The following is a 24,561-nucleotide window of genomic DNA, read 5'->3' as shown; positions in this document are numbered from 1 at the left end:
ATCGGCTGGAAGATAACAATACTGCAAATGTTCCCACAGTGAACCGCAACACTGCTTCCTTACGAGGCAACATTTGTCACAGGCTCGGGCAAGCTTCCCGTAAGGTAGGGGCCAGCCTTTCCGAACCCTGAGGGCGCGAACCTCCTACAGTTGGAGACGACACCTCCCTGCAGGTGGATTATGGTAGGCCATCGCGCCTTGTAAGTCTCTCTCTCCTGCGAGTCTGGCGGTCATGTGTCGTCGTGCTGATCCGGCGAAGAACAATATCTAGTTTCTTCCTCACTTGTACTCTATAGTCATATCGCTCGTTGTGACCGCTTCTGATACACGATGTTGTCTTTCCAGGCAAAACCGTGGGGTAGGGGGTGATGAGGTGAGCTACTTCGAGCTGAATCCTGTAGAGACAGAAGCTTGAGAAAGAAGGCTTCCGGCTGTGCGATCACTGCTCCATACAGAGACAAATCAAACACCTGTCCATCTCGAGTGGCTACTCCTACGGAGAATACAATGGACGCCTGAACAAAACCCCCTGTCTATTTTAGGGAGTCTTAGCTATTTCACTGATGCGGAGATTATATCAAGGTATATTTCCTTCCATTTACATCACCACATTTCTTCTCATTCCCTGCCAAGAATCTTTTTTAGACCTGCCTATAAGTTTATCTGTCTCTCTCTTCGTGAACAAACATCCCGTTCCAAGAAGGTTTAAGACCCGCCATTCCTCTTTATTCCGATCATTTTTGGATGAAACGAGGCCCAAGGCTACAGCGCACACAGCCCAGACGGAACAGGTGAGGGAGATTTCGTATTCGTTCTCACATGTCAGCATTCATCATAGGGCAAAGCCTTTCTGAGGGCGTATAGTAGTCCCGTGAGAAAGACCGTCACACACTGAACATCACAGAGTACACTGGAAGTTTATTCTGTTTTCAAGTAATCAAGAAAGCATAGTATTGCGGTACGCGTCTGGGTGTTGAAACAACGTAACAAAGCGGGGACGGACTCGCACGAATTTTGTTCTCGGAATACTGACACATCGAAGTACGACTAATTATTAGCCCCTCAAGTACACCAAGTAAAAAGAAAGTAAACATGAGTCGTCGTACTCAAGTAGTTGTTATTCTCAAGCACTTGAGCCATTGCCTTCAAGGGGATGATAATGTTGTTATTCACCAGAAAATCATGTTTGACCTGGCAGGTATACAATACTTATGAAGCACAATAACCCTTTCATAAGTATATAATGGGTCTTGTGAATTATCTCTTTTAATCTTTAAGTATCTTAATGTACGAATGACTTCCCTACACCTAGGTTTGTCTTTATTACATTTTGTTTGGGTGCAAAGCACAGTGACAATCATAATAGCTTTTTTAATCGCTCATGTATTTTGACCAAACCTTAATAACTTCCGCTATAATATTTCAGTTCTATTGAAATATTTTTGCCGCGTCCTTCTGAGCATTAAAACATATACGGCCTCGCCAGGAAACACACTACACTGTCCTGTATATTGTGGAGTTGCTCAGCTCATTAGGAGGTAGAGATGGAAGGGTCCTTTAATACGAACTGGAGTTGTCATGGAGGATATAGAGAGCCGGCGGGTGCGGTGAGAGGCTTGGGCCCAGGTTCTCTGTAATTACCTGCAAATTACCAGCAATTCTTCATCAAATTCAAGGATTTGCGTCGTCCTCAAGCAAGTTCTTCATTAGCATTTTAGTTAACTTTTAAAACTCGACGTAACAAGGAGGAATACTTACATACACTGATTTATATTACATTCAGGTATCTAAACAAATACAAACGTCCACATATATACTGTATATGATCAGCCACTCCAGTACCAGATATGATTTTATCTATGGAAACGTAACGAAAGAACCTGACGCACGGACGCCAATAACTGATGTATTTAGATGTCTCTTCTCATCTGGTTCCCCTGTAACACAGAGGTACACAGGGAGGACAGATAATAGGAGACCTTATGGACCATGACGAGGTTATCTGCGGTTATAATCTTATTTGTGGTAGAAAGAGGACAGGGTATCGCTCTCATAACGTCTAAACTGTATAGAAACCGCAGGGGTAAACAGATTTTTATATTTTAAACTGTTGACTATGTTGAGATAAAATGATAATCCTACTATTAACTAAAGATGTAAAAAACAAACACAAAACTGGATCCTATGCTATGTAAGGGGTTCTCGAACGCGCCTAGTCTGTACTGTTATCATGTAAGGATCCTAGTCAGTCTTACGGTGGTGGTAGTGGAGGGAAGGTTGGCGAAGGACAATCAGACCTGAGCCACGAGATGAACACAAGACATTAATCATTGCCAAGTCCAAGATGCGGTGATAATTTCCCGAGAGACTTGAGGAGTGGGTGTCTTGTGCGCTTTGTTATCTTCATTAACGTTCCTTGGTCCATCTCCTGCAGCCATCAGATAACGTCATTGTGGGTACATCTCCCTGCCTCTCAGAACCACGACTCTCAACCCAAGTGAAGATACAGACCTGGTTATCCTTCTCCAGTCTATTTACAACGTGCATTCTCGGTCATGCTATAGTAAATCTATGGAACACCAATGTGGCTAGCAATCCTAACCTGATCCTCCACAGACGGAGAGCAGCCACCTTTCCGAAGCGGCAGGAATTCATGAGGAGGTCCACCACAAAATCTGATACGCCGGTATCCCTTTCGGGAAACTACTCAACAGCGTATCTAATGACGGGGTCTTAGGAATAAGATTATGACTGTGGTATGTAAACGTGGTAATGACATCTTTCCATTCCACCTCACTCCTCTAGGGCTGCGAAACAAGGGCGAGTTTGCCGATCTCGCCAGGAGTGTCTTCGGGGAAAATATGACCAATAAAATGGGAAGAAAGACTCGCTTTTGCCAACGTCTCCTGTCGAAGTCAGGAGCATCGGCAGTGGGGAGAAAACCATGATGCTGCAGCTCCAGTGGTCTGGGCATTATCTGCGGGCTGAGTGACAGTCGACTTCGTCAACAAGTTCTTTATTTCCAGTTCAGTTCCGGCCAGAAAGCTTCGGGCGGGCAGGCGATGCAATCCAAAAGACACGGTAAAAGCATAAATGAAGAAATGCGACATGGATTTTACCAACTGGGAGCAGCAGGCCACATTCTGAAACCAGGTGGTAAAATTCACGTTGCATTTCTTCATTTGTGCTTTTAATGTGCCTTTTAGATTGCTTCATCTGCCAGCCCGGAGCTTTCTGGCTGTGACTCACCTGGGGGAAAAGAATTCACATCAACAGTCGCCTCCTCCCACTGTAACCGGAACCACAAAATTGGGATAAAAAGGGTGGGCAACGGAGGACGGAAACGGAACGGAGTTGACGCCAACAAACATCTCGCCCCCCCCCCCCCCCCCCCCCCCTCAGGAACCACCTGCAGCCATTCCCGGAGGGAGGGACTGTGGTTCCAGCAATGGACTTGATTTATTTTTGGCTCGAGAAACGTTGTGGTGGATATGATCGTCGGACTGAGAGACAGACGAGGACAACGAGGAAACCCTTCTTCAATTCGTCGTCATCAAGCCATGCAGATAACAGGCTCCCAGGTTCTATTATAATACGCTTGAGGGAGAAAACATCCATAGGGGAAAGTGTGGTAAACTTTGCAGGCATGGGTAAACCATCGCAGTCATACATTATGCCCATTTCAAAGCCTTCATCCCATTTCTAATATATATCTTGCTGTATGTAATGTATCAAGAGGATTTACTACATACAGCTATGTATTAACAGACGCACCAGCTCACCTTATGACGCCTGTGGGGAGTTGTGTGTATGTGTGTGTGTGTGTGTGCCGGCCGTCCAGCCTCTGCCAGAGGCACCTGTCATCGGGGTCCACAGGGTGGATATGATGCCGGGGTGTGGGAGCGACGACGGAGACTGTATCATCGGATTCCACCGCACCTGTAACAATACCACATTGTTACATACACAATAAAGCTAACAATAATCTATGTTACCTACGCCATAAAGCTAATGATACTCCATGTTACATACACAATAAAGGTAACAATAACCTATGTTACCTTAGCAATAAAGATAATGAGACTCCATGTTACATACACAATAAAGCTATGACACTCCATGTTACATACACAATAAAGCTAACAATAATCTATGTTACCTACGCCATAAAGCTAATGATACTCCATGTTACATACACAATAAAGGTAACAGTAACCTATGTTACCTTAGCAATAAAGATAATGAGACTCCATGTTACATACACAATAAAGCTATGACACTCCATGTTACATACACAATAAAGCTAACAATAATCTGCTACCTACGCCACAAAGCTAATGATACTCCATGTTACATACACGATAAAGCTAACAATAATCTATGTTACCTACGTAATAAAGCCAATGATACTCCACTCTATAAAAAAACAATGAAGGTAACATTACATACTATGGTATACATTGGAAACGAATAAAACATGCTACACATGAAACATGGGGAATCACTCAGAACAAAGTTTACGTAATTTAGTTATAGCACAACTTTGTTATCACCCCGTTCATTCTCGTCATAATCTACTCGAAAACGAATTTTCAACAGGACTTTAAACTCACCTCCTCATCTTGGCCGTAGCGACAGCCTCAGCGGAACACTTGAACGGATTTTTCCACTTAGGTAAACCAAACGATATATATATATATATATATATATATATATATATATATATATATATATATAAAGAACCTAGATGTTAAGCGTGATCATCCTTATGTCGGCAGACGCTCTTTCGGCCTGAGCCAACCCCTGACCGATCTGAGGTCTAGGTAAGCCGCGCTTAGACACGTTGGAAACCGAGTTGAAGGTGGGAACTTCATTCGTCTCGGGAGTGGTGTCTGAATATACCTTGATACTGAGGAATCTGCCGTCTTCTTCATAAACCATATACTGATGAGGATTCAGGTATATCTATAATACTGTACATAAAAGGGCAGGTATATAATCGATAACAATAATTCATTTTCCCGATACATATGATATCACCGTCGCTCAAACGACCGTCCGAGTTGAGCTGAAACCCAAAAATACATTAAAGACAAAGTTTGACTTTCATCATTGTCTCGGATTATGTCTTTCCAGATCGCAGCTCTTCCGACGACAGAGGTTTATCTTAGCTTATGTTGAATAAAGAAACACGAACAGACAGAATACAATTTCAAAACTATTTCTAATTTTCATAAGGTCGTGATGCATCTACGTCTTAAAATCACCATTAGAGATCTATACACTCCTGGGCTTTCGGACGTGTACGGAAACTGGGACTACCAACCTATTCCCTTTATGTAACCAATATCAACAACGGTGAAAAATGCCACTAACCCAACGTGACGTTAGTCAGTTATGACAATAATTTCAGGTCCACCGCACACAATATAAAGGGAAGCAACCGATCACAATGACTTTAAAGCAGGTAGAATCTAACCCGGGTTTAATGGGCTTATCTGTACAAAAAAAAACCCACTTTACTCGGACCAAGGGATACTAATATTAATGGAGGTCATTAAGATAATATAGTAATGACCCTGGTTTCTAATGTCCTCTGTATAAAAAACAAAAGATTTATAAGAATGATCAGAGCGCTAGTCTGGGGGTAGGTTATAAAACAGAGTTTACGGTACGCATCGAAGGCGCAAAATTTTCCATCAAATCTTTAAGTTTACTGAAGAATCAACTTGTATTACACAAAACACATCAGTTTTCCAAACAAAATCTACATCTTGCTACACGGAAAATATAAACATGGACGATTTGAACAGGTTGGTTTGGAGGTGGAGACACCCCTCCCGCTACCTTTGCACGCCAGCAACCATTGCGCGGAAAGTTAACTTAAAATCTGTCAAGCTATCAAATGATTTAAATTTCCTGAAAATGGTAATACTTAAAACCAGTGGACGAGAGATTTTTACACAAGTGTGTACCTGGTCAATACTGATAATCGCGACGGTGTTTACCCTACAATATTCTTTAGATAAAAAAAAAAAAAAAATAGTCGCTTCGCCTAAGCTGGGGTGAGTGTCGCTTCTCGTCTACGTCGCATGTGACGCCGCGAACAGTTCTGTTAACAGAGGCAATTTCAAAGACCTGTCTTCTTATGTCAGGTCAGGATGAATGTCTGTAAAAGGCTGATGTAAAGTGATGACACAATCATGCATTACAGATCAGACTTTAAACAGAAACATAATCACATTTTTAATCACCTTATGACAGCACAATCCATAAGTATAATGGTTTCAACTTTGACCTGACCCCCAAAGAAGCTAACAATAACAGCGGTGACAGTAACAGTAATAATAAAAAGAAACAAAAGAATATTTACATCATTTTTAGCCGCAAGCTGAAAAAGAAGAGAAACAACTTCAGGAAGGTTTCCGACGTTGACTCAACAAATCCAGACGAGCTGAGAACCCGTCGCATTATTCAAATCTTATGCGTCCCAGCCGCAGCTGCTGGTGTACCTGTGGGTTCTCTGGCGACGGTACGGTTTCTGGTGTACCTGTGGGTTCTCTGGCGACGGTACAGCTTCTGGTGTACCTGTGGGTTCTCTGGCGACGGTACAGTTTCTGGCGTACCTCTGGGTTCTCTGGCGATGGTACAGTTTCCGGCGTATCTGTGGGTTCTCTGGCGACGGTACGGCTTCTGGTGTACCTGTGGGTTCTCTGGCGACGGCAAGGCTTCTGGTGTACCAGTGGGTTCTCTGGCGACGGTACAGCTGCTAGTGTACATGTAGGTCTGTCTGGTGGCGATACAACTGCCTCGTGTACCACCTTCCTCTCGTTTCTCGCGGTGTTCGTGCAGTCAATAAAGCAACTGTTGTGTTCTTTTCTTTATTCAAGTCCTCTCATGGTAACTGTCGTACACTCAATCTTTCCAGATGAGATCAGTCTACGGATTTTTATGAACACCCGAAAGTGTATCACATAACCCCGTCTTCTGTCAGATATATATCCCATTCCTTGCCGCATCTAGAGCAATCTCTTTTTATCTTTTTCATTTCCAGAGCAGCATAAAGTCTGGTATTAATACGCCCTTCCTCCAGCCTTGTATTAAGTAAGCACTCCATCCTTCCATCTCAGACAACACTTGGGAAGAATATTAGTCATCCAGGCCCGTTTTCCTCCATTCCAGTACCTCACTTCCCTTACTGACTCTTTTGATCTCATCTTAAAACTTCACTTCACCCTCAGCAAGTTACCTACTTAACTTTCAACTTTTCATTATATCTCATCTCTCTTCTCTTATTGTAATCCCACTCTTTCTCGCTAAATCCTCTACACTTTGTATTTCATTCTATACTTGCCTTAAGCGATGACGTAATTTTAAATACAGATTACGTAAGAATATAAAAAAAATGATTTTGCTAATGTCTTTTCACACACTGAATCCATGAATGTTCACAATTTCTCTTAACATTTCTTAAAAGTCCGAAAAATTGTGAAAAAAAAAAATAAAGCGTACACATTTTTTTTCTGTGCTTAATGAGAATATTGTTAGCGCGTTATCACATAAATATCCAGCACGAAATTAGCGTGAAGATCCCTAAATCCTGAGGTATTTGCTACAGCCTAAGTTAATGCGAGCAGCGAATGAGCGGCGGAAGTGTATATTGGCGTTGGTAATGTTGATGCGGTATAAGCGAACTTTCATAACTGTCGACTGTGGTAATTCTTTATTCTATTTTTTTTTTTTTGTAACGACTGAAAATACAACAAACTACTCTTCATACTCATCACCAGAAGGATCTTTGTGACCGGAAGTATCGAGATTACCAGGACAAAATAGAAAATAAGTGAGGGTGTTATGTAACACCATCATAGGCAACTCTCCTACGCTTTGCCCTCTTTCCCCACATCGTGCTGTTGATCTTCTCTTTCTTATCTTCTAGATATTACTTCGGTTACTGATTCCGAGGATTGGTTACTTGCGTGTATGAAAATGCTTTTTAATACTGAAAACTCAACGTCTTAAGTACAGTTCATCTGGCCAGGAAACGAAAGTTTGGGTTACACAAACACACAATATAATATATATATATATATATATATATATATATATATATATATATATACTCAAACATCAATATTCATAAATTTTGAAGAGAAATACAAAAAACTATAAAAGCAACAACGTTTGTGCATTAGCTGATCGACACAAATGGAAATTATTCTTTTAAGTTTATTTACTTGCAGCATCAAAGAGGGAGCACATTTTTGCTGGTAGATAACCAAAGCCGAGTATTTTTCCGTGATTATGATACGAACCTCTGCTCCATCACATACAGCGCCTCTTCATGTGGCCATGAGGCAAAGAGGCGTTTGATGCGGCTGAAGGAAGGGTAAGAACCTGACCAAGCGAAACTCGTAAACAGGAATATTCATATATCAAAATACTTTCGATGTTCAAATTAGTAATTAGAGATCTCCAAGATGAATAAGCCTTGCATATCAGATGATACTCATCTTGAACATAATTCTTTAAATGAAAATCTCGATCATAACTTTTATCTCCATTACTGCAACAGATTCTCTTCGAGGAGGCGGGAGTGGAAGCAAGACGAGTCAACATGATCCAAATCCTTTAAAAATCTGAGGATATGTTATGTTGCCCACTAAAAAACTAATTAATTTCCGTGTCTAAACTCTGTGCAATACTCTTTTAACTCTTGTTGGTCATTATATGGTGCAAGGAAGGAAATACCACCTCGACCACATCAACAGTTAGGCAACTCGGACCAAATTCGTAATTTTTCGAGGTGTTTAACACAGCTTATCTTCAGAAGCGATACAGCGTTCGCAAGACGCAAAAGGGCATGTGGCACCCAGGAATCGCAAAGGATCAGAAATAGGACTGGAAATAACTGTAAAAACACGTATATGTCATTGGTCTGAGAGGCGGTTATGATGGAAACCTGAATTCTTTTCAGATCTGAACACTGCCAGCGACGTAAATATCTGCATCTAAGTTTCTACGATACGACGAGATGATGTCACATTAAATTTCGTGTCGGATAATTAATTCCCTTTGGAGACTTTCTCTACAAAAGCAAAATATAATCTAGCGATCTAAAAACATCCACTAGAAGGATTTTCCGGTCAGCCTCGGAGAAAGTTGACGGTCTGTGATCCGCCTTTAGGTAAAGCCCGGCACACCAACACTGGACTAAAGTTTCTTTTCCGTTTTCTTTATGGCTGGACGAATCTTTGTTGCAGCAGCGATAGCTCCGTTGAACCCTCCCTCACACACACACACACACACACACGCTTGAGACGCTGGCCTTGGCACCTTCATTGTTAGTGTTGGACACTGGGAGGCTTTGTCAGTGTTGTGAACGACGTATCCTGACGTGCCGCCCAAGGTCATGGCTCCTTCAGTCTTCCGCTCCTACAGAAAAGGGATGGTCTGCGGTCGCCGGGCCCAGCATCTGACGCTGCAGGGAAGTCCCGTGACGTGTTAGCGGGTCGAGTATAGAAGCAGGAGTAAAATTACGAGCGCTGCTGATCATGACGATCTCGTCGGCATCATGGTCTGCCAAACAGCACAAAGATGCGTGGGTCCTTTTTTTTTTTTTTTATGTCCAGGATATTTTGTTCCTTTTGCCTCTCAAGACACTTGGCTATCACTGTCTTCAACCACACGTGAGGCTAGCCTGTGATTACATTTTGCGTTACAAGGAGAGAGTTTTATACTCATGTTGCGCCGTCTCTTAACCTTGGATATTCTTTATAATCATGTTGGCTAAAGTTGGTGTGTGTGTGTGTGTGTGTGTGTGTGTGTGTGTGTGTGTGTGTGTGTGTGTGCAATGAACATTAAGGCAGGTCGTGGCCTCCAGTGCTTATCAGTGTGTAGGTGAAAGACGGAATAATTCATCATGTGTTTGAATATTTAATGGCCTTTAATGAGTTCAAGAAGTTCTCTGAAAGGCTTATGAATCCCTCATCTAACTTCCTGGGGAAACGGGGTATTTGTACACCACACACAGGCCGGTTAGAACTTCCACAATCAACAGTGACTTCCTACAGATACGTAGGTTACCAGGACTGCGTCCCAGCTGCAGCATCTGGCAGAGAGAGAGAGAGAGAGAGAGAGAGAGAGAGAGAGAGAGAGAGAGAGAGAGAGAGAGAGAGAGAGAGAGAGAGAGCGAGAGAGAGAGAGAGAGAGAGAGAGAGAGAGAGAGAGAGAGAGAGAGAGAGAGAGAGAGAGAGGCGCAGGGAGACGGTAAGGCCACGGAAAAGTCTAAAGCTCTCAAAGCGGGCGAATTTTCAGCGGATAAAGTGGTTGTTGACGCTATCGAGGAGGAGGAGGAGGAGCCAGGGTTTTTCCTTGGGGGGAGAGGGGCCTTTGAACGCGAGGCGTCCGATGATGGATGACGCTGACCCCCGGGTGATGAAGTGTGAAGAATGGTGGCGCGGAGACTGACGGAATGCTGTGGTTATTAACCTCTTTTAAAACGATGGCACCACCTCTCGAGTAAGACGGTACGACCCTTCAGAGGGTGATATTATCTTCTACATGTAGAGGCCTCAGGAGGAAGTGATCATCCAGAAGCGAGAGGTGTAAACGTGTCAACATTACGGTCGGGCAGAGTGAGGTGCGTCAAGGCGGGTGTTTGTGTGGTATATGGCCTTGGGGGCTGGACAGCCTAGCACCAGAAATCTTGAATCTTCGTCTCCGCCTCTGGGCAAAGGTGATGCAACATGTAAATCTCCCGTAAATGTTGACTGATGACACAAAGATTTTTCATTATGTTTGAGGACATCCCAAATCTGTTCATGTACAAAACTTCTTTATAGTTTTTCCTTCGATTGTTGAAGTGTTTGGTATAATGATGTTAGAGGTCGCAGATCCTGGAAAACATATGCGACGCAGATTCTGGAAACAGCATAATTTTCAAAATTCACCTCATTTAAGAACTTGTTTTCCAGCTTTCAACAATCTGTATGAAAATGAGACGTTCAGTGAGACTGGAGACTCTCTCACAAACCTTAATTAAAACCAGTAGTTAACGTAAAGATGAAAATAATCGTTTATCGCCTTCGTCGTCAACATTACACCAAGTATATCTAATTCTAAACTGAGAATAAATAAATATGCTCGAAATTCTGGTTAGTTGTGGGTATGGAACCTTAAGATGAGGCTGGTTCCCCATGTACTCTAACTATGCCTGACAAACTGATGCTGGTCGCGTGCAGCGGTCTTACGTCATCCATTCTCCCATCACAAAATATAAAAAGTAAAACTCAAGTACTATCTACATAAACGCATTATAGATATCAGTAAAATGGCATTAAATTTCTAGATGGAAGCCCCGAGTCTGTGCCAAATCTTGGCTCATAGGACTGTTTGGTGTCCTTCCCACTCGCTTGCCTCGTAGGACCAGCTTTTTTTTTTTTCTTTCTTTCTTTCTAACTTCCTTTTCGTGTTTGTGAACCAAGTATGACCATGATCACGGTAAATATTCATGAGATGGATGGATAACTTTCGCTAGGTTTTCCGGAGGTGGGTGAACAAGTTTCATCCAGAGACGCGCTCATGTACCAGAGGTACTGGCAACATCCACGGGCTAGCTAGCTAAGGGAGCCGTACGTCATCTCGTTGACTCGGTGTCATAACAGAACCAAGGGAGTAACACAGTTAATCTTCGCTCCGGCAAACTTCTTTCCTCCTGAGAGACAGTCGTAGCCTCCCCAGGCCTGAGACTTGGTCCACAGTTCAACGATCTAATCCCTTAAGAGCAGCAGTCGGACCCAAAGTTACCCTACGATCCCACAAGTTATAGTTAACGCCGATTTGGAAACTTTGATCCTCAATTTGCTGCAGATTCGTTCCTTTTGGACTGCAAATGGTGGCTGAAAATGTAGAAGTTTCCGAAGTGGTCGATAGGGTGCTGTGTGTATGTGTGTGTGTGTGTGTGTGTGTGATGACGCTCGGCCAGCCTAGGCTACGGTCTACCTCCAACGTTAGTGTGGAGGAGGGAAAGGTTTCTCAGATATTTTCTCACGTACGTCGACCCAGCTTTTCAGTGGTACAGGTGTAAATCTCCAAGTGCATACCTTCTGAGCTCTACTGACCATCAACAAATTAATAACGTCGCAAACTGCAGATTTTTCTTGAAACTCACTTTTAAAAGTCCCAGTCGTCAAGCGGTAAGGAGGCCCAACTGCTTGGGGATTCAACCGATTCACTGTCAGTCACAACCCGTTATTCCACATCCCGGAACGGTAGTGCCTCAGCGAGCGTTAAACTGGTACGCGGGACAATATCTTACATCCTCGGTGTGATGATGGCTAAGTTTGTCAGGCTAGTCAGTATTTTCTCCTGACATACATCATACATTTATCATTCTCCTCACTTCCTACCTCGGCGCTTCTTCTCTTCTACTTCCTTTTCTCATCATGAAACACGGAATTAAAATGATTTAGGGCAAAGTTGGAGAATGGGAAAGAGAGTTTTGGAATAGAAGAGTCTTTTACTTCTCATCCTCACACTCTTCCTCACCTTATCTTTTTCTGACTTTTTTTTTTTTTGAGGAGGTGGAGAACCTGCATTTTAGTGAGGGACAGGTTCTCCACCACCTCAGAAAATCTTAGATAATTCTCATCCATTTCTCCTTTCTTGATTATTTTTCACTTTTTTTCCGTTCTATTTAAGGCCTGATAGCGATGAAGACTTTTGTTCGTGACTGGAACCTTCAGATTGAAAATAGAAACGACACATTTATGTATACATCATCGTCTAAGCTTCGTCTCCTTATACAGTCCATCTCTCTGTTCCATAAGCTGATGCTCATCTGAGACGTCAACATTATCTTACTCATATGTACCTACCACACAGAAAATTGAGTACTCCTAACGCAGGGCAAACCAATAAAGTGAAATACTCATTCGTTTTATCGAAACTTGCTTTCGAGTTTCTAGCCTGAATATCACATCAAAAATCTATTTATAATTTCTGTTAAATCACCAAGCTATTGGGGATACATAAATCAATAAATACAGAGGTGCATTTAAGATTCTTCCGTAGATTATGAATCATGAAACAAGGCCAGTTACAGATACCCTATTTCACCATCATCTTTGGAAGACATGCAAGAACTCCGTATGCAAGTATCATGTCCTTTAGCTATGTATCACGTTTAAATGGAGAAAAATCGGTCTATGAAAACAAACTTACTCTCCATCCAACCAAAATATTATATATACGAACTGGAACACTTCTACTACGAATTCTATACACAAACTACCTGAAAGTAAACCTTCGATAGCCCACATATTCCCTGAAGCGGATTAGACGAACTAAAAGCTCATGTTATGTAAAGCTCCAGACAAAGCCTCACTATATATATATATATATATTTTTTTTTTTTTTTTTTTTTTTTTTTATACTTTGTCGCTGTCTCCCGCGTCTGCGAGGTAGCGCAAGGAAACAGACGAAAGAAATGGCCCACCCCCCCCCCCCATACACATGTACATACACATGTCCACACACGTGTATACATACCTACACAGCTTTCCATGGTCCACCCCAGACGCCTCACATGCCTTGATTCACTCCACTGACAGCACGTCAACCCCTGTATACCACATCGCTCCAATTCACTCTATTCCTTGCCCTCCTTACACCCTCCTGCATGTTCAGGCCCCGATCACACAAAATCTTTTTCACTCCATCTTTCCACCTCCAATTTGGTCTCCCTCTTCTCCTCGTTCCCTCCACCTCCGACACATATATCCTCTTGGTCAATCTTTCCTCACTCATTCTCTCCATGTGCCCAAACCATTTCAAAACACCCTCTTCTGCTCTCTCAACCACGCTCTTTTTATTTCCACACATCTCTCTTACCCTTACGTTACTTACTCGATCAAACCACCTCACACCACACATTGTCCTCAAACATCTCATTTCCAGCACATCCATCCTCCTGCGCACAACTCTATCCATAGCCCACGCCTCGCAACCATACAACATTGTTGGAACCACTATTCCTTCAAACATACCCATTTTTGCTTTCCGAGATAATGTTCTCGACTTCCACACATTTTTCAAGGCTCCCAAAATTTTCGCCCCCTCCCCCACCCTATGATCCACTTCCGCTTCCATGGTTCCATCCGCTGACAGATCCACTCCCAGATATCTAAAACACTTCACTTCCTCCAGTTTTTCTCCATTCAAACTTACCTCCCAATTGACTTGACCCTCAACCCTACTGTACCTAATAACCTTGCTCTTATTCACATTTACTCTTAACTTTCTTCTTCCACACACTTTACCAAACTCAGTCACCAGCTTCTGCAGTTTCTCACATGAATCAGCCACCAGCGCTGTATCATCAGCGAACAACAACTGACTCACTTCCCAGGCTCTCTCATCCCCAACAGACTTCATACTTGCCCCTCTTTCCAGGACTCTTGCATTCACCTCCCTAACAACCCCATCCATAAACAAATTAAACAACCATGGAGACATCACACACCCCTGCCGCAAACCTACATTCACTGAGAACCAATCACTTTCCTCTCTTCCTACACGTACACATGCCTTACATCCTCGATAAAAACTTTTCACTGCTTCTAACAACTTGCCTCCCACACCATATATTCTTAATACCTTCCACAGAGCATCTCTATCAACTCTATCATATGCCTTCTCCAGATCCATAAATGCTACATACAAATCCATTTGCTTTTCTAAGTATTTCTCACATACATTCTTCAAAGCAAACACCTGATCCACACATCCTCTACCACTTCTGAAACCGCACTGCTCTTCCCCAATCTGATGCTCTGTACATGCCTTCACCCTCTCAATCAATACCCTCCCATATAATTTACCAGGAATACTCAACAAACTTATACCTCTGTAATTTGAGCACTCACTCTTATCCCCTTTGCCTTTGTACAATGGCACTATGCACGCATTCCGCCAATCCTCAGGCACCTCACCATGAGTCATACATACATTAAATAACCTTACCAACCAGTCAACAATACAGTCACCCCCTTTTTTAATAAATTCCACTGCAATACCATCCAAACCTGCTGCCTTGCCGGCTTTCATCTTCCGCAAAGCTTTTACTACCTCTTCTCTGTTTACCAAATCATTTTCCCTAACCCTCTCACTTTGCACACCACCTCGACCAAAACACCCTATATCTGCCACTCTGTCATCAGACACATTCAACAAACCTTCAAAATACTCATTCCATCTCCTTCTCACATCACCACTACTTGTTATCACCTCCCCATTTACGCCCTTCACTGAAGTTCCCATTTGCTCCCTTGTCTTACGCACCCTATTTACCTCCTTCCAGAACATCTTTTTATTCTCCCTAAAATTTACTGATAGTCTCTCACCCCAACTCTCATTTGCCCTTTTTTTCACCTCTTGCACCTTTCTCTTGACCTCCTGTCTCTTTCTTTTATACTTCTCCCACTCAATTGCATTTTTTCCCTGCAAAAATCGTCCAAATGCCTCTCTCTTCTCTTTCACTAATACTCTTACTTCTTCATCCCACCACTCACTACCCTTTCTAAACAGCCCACCTCCCACTCTTCTCATGCCACAAGCATCTTTTGCGCAATCCATCACTGATTCCCTAAATACATCCCATTCCTCCCCCACTCCCCTTACTTCCATTGTTCTCACCTTTTTCCATTCTGTACACAGTCTCTCCTGGTACTTCCCCACACAGGTCTCCTTCCCAAGCTCACTTATTCTCACCACCTTCTTCACCCCAACATTCACTCCTCTTTTCTGAAAACCCATACTAATCTTCACCTTAGCCTCCACAAGATAATGATCAGACAACCCTCCAGTTGCACCTCTCAGCACATTAACATCCAAAAGTCTCTCTTTCGCACGCCTGTCAATTAACACGTAATCCAATAACGCTCTCTGGCCATCTCTCCTACTTACATAAGTATACTTATGTATATCTCGCTTTTTAAACCAGGTATTCCCAATCATCAGTCCTTTTTCAGCACATAAATCTACAAGCTCTTCACCATTTCCATTTACAACACTGAACACCCCATGCATACCAATTATTCCCTCAACTGCCACATTACTCACCTTTGCATTCAAATCACCCATCACTATAACCCGGTCTCGTGCATCAAAACCGCTAACACACTCATTCAGCTGCTCCCAAAACACTTGCCTCTCATGATCTTTCTTCTCATGCCCAGGTGCATATGCACCAATAATCACCCACCTCTCTCCATCAACTTTCAATTTTACCCATATTAATCGAGAATTTACTTTCTTACATTCTATCACATACTCCCACAACTCCTGTTTAAGGAGTATTGCTACTCCTTCCCTTGCTCTTGTCCTCTCACTAACCCCTGACTTCACTCCCCAGACATTTCCAAACCACTCTTCCCCTTTACCCTTGAGCTTCGTTTCACTCAGAGCCAAAACATCCAGGTTCCTTTCCTCAAACATACTACCTATCTCTCCTTTTTTCACATCTTGGTTACATCCACACACATTTAGGCACCCCACTCTGAGCCTTCGAGGAGGATGATCACTCCCCGCGTGACTCCTTCTTCTGTTTCCCATTTTAGAAAGTTAATACAAGGAGGGGAGGATTTCCGGCCCCCCGCTCCCGTCCCCTCTAGTCGCTTTCTACGACACGCGAGGAATACGTGGGAAGTATTCTTTCACCCCTATCCCCAGGGATAATATACATATATATATACATATACACACACACACACATACACACACATACGCACATACCCACACACACACACACATACATATATATACATATGAAAAATGTAAGAAACAATTTAGAAACAAACTTTTAGCTTGAAATGAATGAAAAAAAAAAAAATGAATGTCACATAATGGTTCAACCTCTGGCTATGGAAAAGGAAATGTACAATTTATTCACACAAACGTAAATAGCAGTTCTCATCAATTTCACCACTGTATCAATAAGCTTCAATGTCTAAGCTACATTTTTCTCCAACTTCACTATTTTCTTGTCAAAAACACCATGCATGAAAACTATCACTCCAGTAACACAACTATAAACATTTACTTCCCCTTTAAAAGTTCTGGGGAAGTCTGTCTCGATACACTGCGGCGAGGCGACGCGACGCTGACACAATCACTGTCACAATATCACTTCTGCCTTCCAAACTATTCGCTATTTCCCGCGTTAGCAGGGTAGCGTTAAGAACAGAGGACTGGACCTCTGAGGGAATATCCTCACCTGGCCTCGTTCTCTGTTCCTTCTTTTGGAAAATTAAAAAAAAACGAGAGGGGAGGATTTCCAGCCCCCCGCTCCCTCCCCTTTGAGTCGCCTTGTACGACACGCAGGGAATACGTGGGAAGTATTCTTTCTCCCCTATCCCCAGGGATAATATAAATATATATATATATATATATATATATATATATATATATATATATATATATATATATATATATATATCAGTTAACTAAAACGCTTCGGATGGAATGTCCTCAGGATATCCCATTACCGCATCAGATCACTAGAACACGTGGAAAACTTTTAAATCCTTAACGCATGCATATATGTGTATATTCACACACGCATGTATTTATGCAAATATGTGCGAGCGTTTTATTCCGTGGTAATATTCCTACCTACATGTACATAACACCCCTGGTCCCCTCCAGCAATATCCATCCCCCTTCGTTAACGTCACCAACACCATCCCAAGCATTAGCAGGTCCACCACAACATCAAGCCCAACCTGATAAACGTACACCAGACCAACATCAACCCGGCATTTAAGGTAGGGGAAGTATTCTGAGTATTTTTTCATTCCGCAGTTCTCTCGAGACTCAAGGCTCCAGCTAAAAACAAGCAGAGTTTGCATAGTCGTGACTGGAGGTTGTATCTGGCGGTGCTCTTAAACGCGTGAATTTTGAAGTAAAAATCACCGACAGAAACGCATTTAAACTGGTTGCCTTAAAACTGTGAAAATAAATAAAAGGATTTTAGTCACAGGTCCAACAGCAGCAGCACATGGGTCCTTCCCCTCCCAGTGCAGTCAACTGTGTGGACAAAACTGAACCTTCCCATACGCATTTCAGCTCAGGTTACCTTCCAGGCCAATGGAACAGGAGGGAGGCTGGCTGGCTGGCTCCGGCACGCAGCCTTCACTCTAAGCTCTCTGCCCTCGCCAGCCACAACCATTTTCCAAACACTACTAGGATTATGGTACTGATTTTAGCTGACGTGTTCATCTGACTATTAATGACGTGAAATTTGCATTGTGGATAGAAAGTGTGGTTCTACATCTTTTCTGCTAACATATTACAACGACTGGTCATCTGGACACAAAGAGAAACAAACTCCTAGACTTTGTGTAAGGTATCAGACCACAGCCTCATCTCTAGGGAAGCATTTATAAACACGTTACTAAATTTGGACCCGGTCGTATTAATATTCCTATAAGGATCAAAGGGAGAAAAGCCTTTTAAATACCGTGCCATTAAAGCTGATTGTCTTTTCAGCTTTTCAGGAAAAGTTATGTAGATTATATCTGCGCATCTGACATATTCATGTTGCTATATGCGTTACCAAGGTCGTGAGAGGTCTTTAATTATCCTTAAGATAATGGGAATCAGTGTATAAAACAAAAACACGCAAGAACACATATGTACAAAAATCAAACACGCAAAACAAAAGTAATACGCGCAAGCACACACACATACAAAAACACAAGCACAGAAAAGTACTAACACACACGTGACGCACCTGAGGACTTTAAGTAGCTAGTGGCACTACAGGTGACAAAGAATAATAGTGATGGTGAAGGAACCCGAATGTGAAAAGGTGTTTCTAGTTTTTAAAGCGAACCGGGGAAACATTTCGAAACGGGTCGGGTAAGGAAGGGAAAGAACAAAAGGTCTTCTATCAGGCAAATTGCTACGTTTTTCATGTAATACAGAAATTCCAACTACCCAGCGATAGTAACTAATACACATTTACGAAAACCAACGCTTCGTTCGAACATCGAATCAGAATTTACGGGTACCATTCTGGTGCGTGACCAATAGAGCCTCGACACAACTTGTCTACGCTCAGGACAATCACAAACACAACTTCCAGTTCAACCCTTCAGCCTCTTGTGGGTAAACCCATCGTATTGGAATCTGATCGGCTGTCTGACAGCCGCGTCTAATACCATAAAGCCTGATCGGTATCACTGCAACTTATGCGAACGACTTTTCCGAGTGATTCACCTCTCATGCAAGTTTACGGTGTAATGCAGGAGACACGGAGGTTGAATTAAGAGCGCAAGGCTGTCCGCAAAGATCTCATTCAAAAAACAATCTCCGCTGATGGGACCACTGCAAACTCATCAGCCTAGGATGTTGTTGTATCGTTGCATTTATCGCGGTTGCCTTGTGGAGCTTTCCGGACACCTTTATCTGCTTCCCGAGAAGAAAACAGTGATACTATGAGTACAAGATATTCTAATTCATGAGGATTCTCGGATAAACAGTGAAGAATACAGTGAGTTTGCTAGATTTATTCATTTCCTACGGGTCCCCGAAGCAGATTATGTATACGCATCTCATTATAGGAATAAATCCTTTCGCATGTGCCTTCGTATGAATATTTGATTACATCCATGTGGACACCACACTCCTAGTAGGCTTTCACTAGCATTGCGTCAACCTTTCAAATATGTCACTTCGCAGACTTTTAATCCTGGCGCAACCGACGAGAGACCCATCTCCGGCAACAGGCTCACAATCTGGCCCCACCAAATCCCACTCTCTACATTAGTTTGCTGATCTAAGTAATGTCTGTGACCGGACGATGAGCTGGTAGGGCGCCAGCAGGAGCACCAATGGTTCATCCTTTCACCTGTTGCCCACACAGTCACCGAACGAAGAGGAACAGTTTTATAGAGGAAATTCACGCTCCAAAAGAGTTCATTATTTCTCTGATCCTGCTTGGAACGTTCGGGCACCAAAATGATTAACAGAACTGAACATTTAACGACTGTCAAAACGAGCAATGACGATACTGGGTTCGACTTGAAAGGTCCTTCTCACCAGCGGTTTATCCTCGAACTATAACCCCTTAATTACCTTCAACAACTTTGCAAGAAAACATTACCATCTCTACAGAATTCACGAAAATCATACGAATCCTTGACTACAAAATAAAAAAGCAAAATACAAATTTTAGCGGAAATCAACAATGCTCATTAACCTTAAAAATACGACCCTTTTATTGTGATGGCGTGACCTTTGCCCTTTCACTTTGGGATAAGTGGACATGTCAACTTACCTAGGGGTCGTAACGTTGTGCTCCAGTGTTGAACCTCCCTGTTGTAGACGTCAACCGAAATATAATTGCGTGCAAGAGCCGGAGATTGTTCCAGGCAAGACTCAACCTGCAAGAGGGAATTATAACCACTTCACTTATTACACCTTCATTAACCAAATGATCACTCAATTAATACAAAAATAATCAATCAAGCACATCACATGCTCTGCCTGAAACCAATATACCTTTAAAAATTGAAACGTATAGCAGACAACCTGTCACTACCAAGGCCAGCGGGTAACTGTCAACCTGACGAAGACAACACAGACGTGGCAACAACAATCCTCCTCCTCCAGGCGTATGTGCCAAATCGACTTACCAAACATTCCCGGTCATTCGGTAGCTATCGCTGATCTGAGTTATTTCCCTTGCTCACCTTCCTTGGTTGAATATCATAAGTTAAATAATGGTATCTTTATAACTCCTAAGGACACTTAACTTAGTGCTTTGCGTATTTTAGAACAGAAAGTGAGCTCTCGAGGCGCCTAGCAACAAGCGGTCATTGTTACTCTCCAGCACAGTGGCAGATCATGAAACAGATTTCTTTTCTCTACTGTATTCGACAACAACTTAGAGTAATATTATCTCTTAATTCACATCCCCAGGACCCCTTTTAAGCGACGCCCGCAACAACGAGGCTGCATTTCGAGAGAATCAGCGTTCACCGAGAAACAGGGCGTCTCCTCACACTCTCTGGAGACACTGAAATACATCCGCGGACGTCGCAGTCGGGTTGGAGGGCGTGTGGCAGGAAGCCTAGTATTAAAGGGTATGACGTAAACAAGAGGAGAGATGATAACACGAATAGGTTGGGCTTCATTACAGACGAGGAAAAATCTCAACATGTCTCACTTTTGCACCTACCGGTGGTGGTGGTGGAGATGAAAGGGAGCCATCCGAAACTCCATCTCTCTCTCTCTCTCTCTCTCTCTCTCTCTCTCTCTCTCTTTCTCGCCATTACGCCCGCGTCAGGCCTCGGGAACGAAGTTAAATATGCTGTTAAAGGAACAAGACCCCCAACCCCCATCCCACCACCTCCAATAAACCAAGCGTTGGGGACTCGATAGCCCAATTCGGCCCAGGTTATCAGTACAACTAGCTGCAGGAGAATGGCTGCGAAGACTGGCGTCTCTGCTGTTAACCGACGCATAAACTTATCCCAAGAAATCAAAGTTAATGCTCAATAACGCTTCGGTCAGTTTCCCCACGACTGTTACCCAGGGAGAAATATGCTGGTTAGAAGTTTCCTTGAGGAGGATTTATGGAGAGGCTGCACATTACAGAGGAAACATATGGACTGCTGGGGATACTGAAGTCGTGTTATGTGACGCGACCGATACAGAGCCTGAGGGTATTTGGGAGACTTAGTTGCAAGACTTCCTCGTATACAAGCTTGTGCTGAGATTGAAGTACTGTAAACGGCAGCTGAGGTCCACCCAGAAATTATAGTCCACTTTGTGGATGACCGAGTCTGAGGTAACGAAGGGATTAACCTACTGGAAAGCTCAGTCTTAAGAAAGAAAGAAAAAAAGGAAAATAGAGTTTTTTGCTTTGCGGAAGACGATATCTACGTCACTGGAGCTATGGACGTAAGAGAGGATGTTATCCTATGCATGAAATGGGTGACACATCCTCTTCAAAACCCTTCCAGACACAGGATACATCCACAGAGACACAAGATAGACCACAAACCCTCTCTAATCACTCTACCCTCTCTTTAACCTCTCTCCTTTGCACCGTCAGTCTTACCCCGCCTCTAATTCTTCGACTCAGTCTGTATTTTTCTAACCCTTCCAGCACAAAAAAAGTCGGGGTGCAGAACTGGGTCGTTTGGGGATTGAGATTCGCAGTTGCAGTTTGCTTTGGGTAGAGAAACATTTCTACATGGGTAAGAGAGCAAAAGAGTTGGCACCTGGGTAGGGTAGAGATGGTGTTGGCGCACTGAAGCAGCGGGGAGCGAGGGAGACAAGAACTGGGGAGATAAGCGTGTAGCAACGATTCACTGGGGTGTACTTTACACCGAGATCACCGGGAAGAATGTTATAACATCAAGTGGGACGACCTTGGTGGGGTCTGAAGATGGTTAAGACCAGACATGAACAGCCACCATTCAGTCTGCGACGAAGAACAGCCAGTGTGAAGTGGTTCCGGGCTCATAAAGAGGATAGGAGACAACAGAAGGTCGGTCTAGAGGGCGTTGCGGTGTGCGACAGATCTCAGGGAAGACTAGGAGGACCAGGTGTCGTGGTACCGAGACAAGAGGGATGCGGAACTCCGCGTCAGAAGGGATGCAGGACCTGAGGTGTGCGAAACTCAGGGAGAGAGAGAGAGAGAGAGAGAGAGAGAGAGAGAGAGAGAGAGAGAGAGAGAGAGAGAGAGAGAGAGAGAGAGAGGCCGCAGGACCGAAGTGAAGGGGAAACGAGAAAAAGAAGATGGTGTTGGCCTCGTGTAGCTGCAACGTGATGGAGGAGTAAGTAAGCAAGCAAGCGGGTAAGCAAGCAAGTCGCTTACTGCAGGTGGTTGCCAGAGCCAGGGGGCTAGGCTACTGACGGTGCATTTTCTCCTTCATGAGGAGGCTTGAGGAGCAACACGACCCCAGGTGTTGTTTGGTCTGGATCCCTCTCATTTTTCTCTTGGATCGCAAGAGAGCCGGGAAAATAGGAGAGGTTGGAGGGCTGAAAGGAAGAGAGGAGGGAGGAGGTAAAGGAGCAGGAGTAGGAGGAGGAGGAGAAGGAGGATAAACAGGACGGAAGGAAGACGATGAGGTGATGCAGGAGACAAACAATGTAATACTGTAAAAACTTTTTGTTAAAAAGCAGAGTTATATTCAAGGACGTTGCTTTTTGAATAAACTTCCATTAAAAAAAAAAAAAAACATTCCTGTAGGAAACGTTACCTTTCCACGAACGTTACCTTAAGGAAACGTTACTTCCACACACAAAAAACGTTACCGTAAAGAAAACGTTAATCTTGAACAAACTTTATTTAAGGGAAACGTTGCTTCTGAAACGCGTCACACTTAAAACCGATATGTCTGTCTACGTGAGTGTTTACAGGCCCAGCTCTGCCGTTCGCGAATCTCGAGAGGATAATAAGTATTTCCTAGGGTTTTATGAGTCATTTCTTCTCTCGACTGAAAGTTGAATGAGTGAGCTTACAAGAAAAGCCATTAACGCCGAGTCCTGTCTCTTACACTGCGGATACTAGAATGAAGGACGTGATCTGTCTGCCGATAGAGGGTGCAATATAGATGCTGGTATGACATGTTTGTGGTCCCCTCGCCCTTGGTTATGAGTCGGAGAATGTGGGCGGTTAGACTAACTCTAGAAATATTCCGTAAACCGAACAGGTATTTGAGCTTAACAGCTGTCAGAATAAACAAAGCAAAGAAATGGACGGGTGATTTCCCACTGCATCCGCTACCGACCTCATTTCTGGCGATATATTCTTTGGAGATTAATTTCTTTATGAATTGAGAAAGACTTTTTGTTTCGTATGGTAGAATCAACACACATCCCATCAGGCTTTATATAAGGCATATCAGCTTTGTTATTATATATAGACGGTTACACGTATACGCTCAAATACAGCATATTTAAATCAGCATCTATCTATCTATCAATCTGTCTGTTAATATGTGCTCTTATCTATCCATAAACTAATATCTATTAACCTGTCTACGTCTCTCTCTCTCTCTCTCTCTCTCTCTCTCTCTCTCTCTCTCTCTCTCTCTCTCTCTCTCTCTCTCACTGTAAGCGTACTTGTCTGTTTGGTGTGTGTGTGTGTGTGTGTGTGTGTGTGTGTGTGTGTGTGTGTGTGTGTGTGTGAAGTGTCAGTGGCAGTACAGTGGTGGTGTTCGGCACATGTGTGCACTCACTCCTCAGCCTGGAGGAGGTCGGGAAGCTGCTGAAGACATTACACGACTTAACAGATAGTTGATGATGATGATGATGATGATGACGTCAGATGTGCGTACACCAAAAACGCACTGTGGAAGAACGGGGAACTGGGGTAAGGGCTTGCCCGTAGCTTTGAAAACGAGCAATGAATTCATGGAAAATTAAAACCGAACCTTTGAACAATTTGGATGTGGGAGGAAAAAAAAAACGTAATTCATTTTTTTTTTCACACAAGTCCCTTTGAAGAGTAATTAACCTTTCCTTGCATTGACCGAGTAAATT

General features: G+C 43.1%; 1 long non-coding RNA gene across 1 annotated transcript in view; it reads right to left on the bottom strand.

The window, feature by feature from the left end:
* Positions 1-20,652, bottom strand: part of LOC139755350 (uncharacterized) — a 34,969-nt gene extending 14,317 nt beyond the window's left edge. Inside the window, exons 1-3 of the long non-coding RNA XR_011714085.1 lie at positions 20,566-20,652; positions 20,342-20,447; positions 3,783-3,939 (exon numbers count right to left, since the gene is read on the bottom strand). This is a non-coding gene — a long non-coding RNA (uncharacterized lncRNA). The remainder of the gene's footprint in view (positions 1-3,782; positions 3,940-20,341; positions 20,448-20,565) is intronic.
* Between the last annotated feature and the right edge of the window lie 3,909 nt (positions 20,653-24,561).

Source organism: Panulirus ornatus, chromosome 19 (assembly GCF_036320965.1).
Source record: "Panulirus ornatus isolate Po-2019 chromosome 19, ASM3632096v1, whole genome shotgun sequence".
Classification (NCBI taxonomy): Eukaryota; Metazoa; Arthropoda; class Malacostraca; order Decapoda; family Palinuridae; genus Panulirus; species Panulirus ornatus.
Note: the sequence above shows the minus strand (reverse complement) of the source record. Positions and strands in the feature narration are given on the sequence as shown.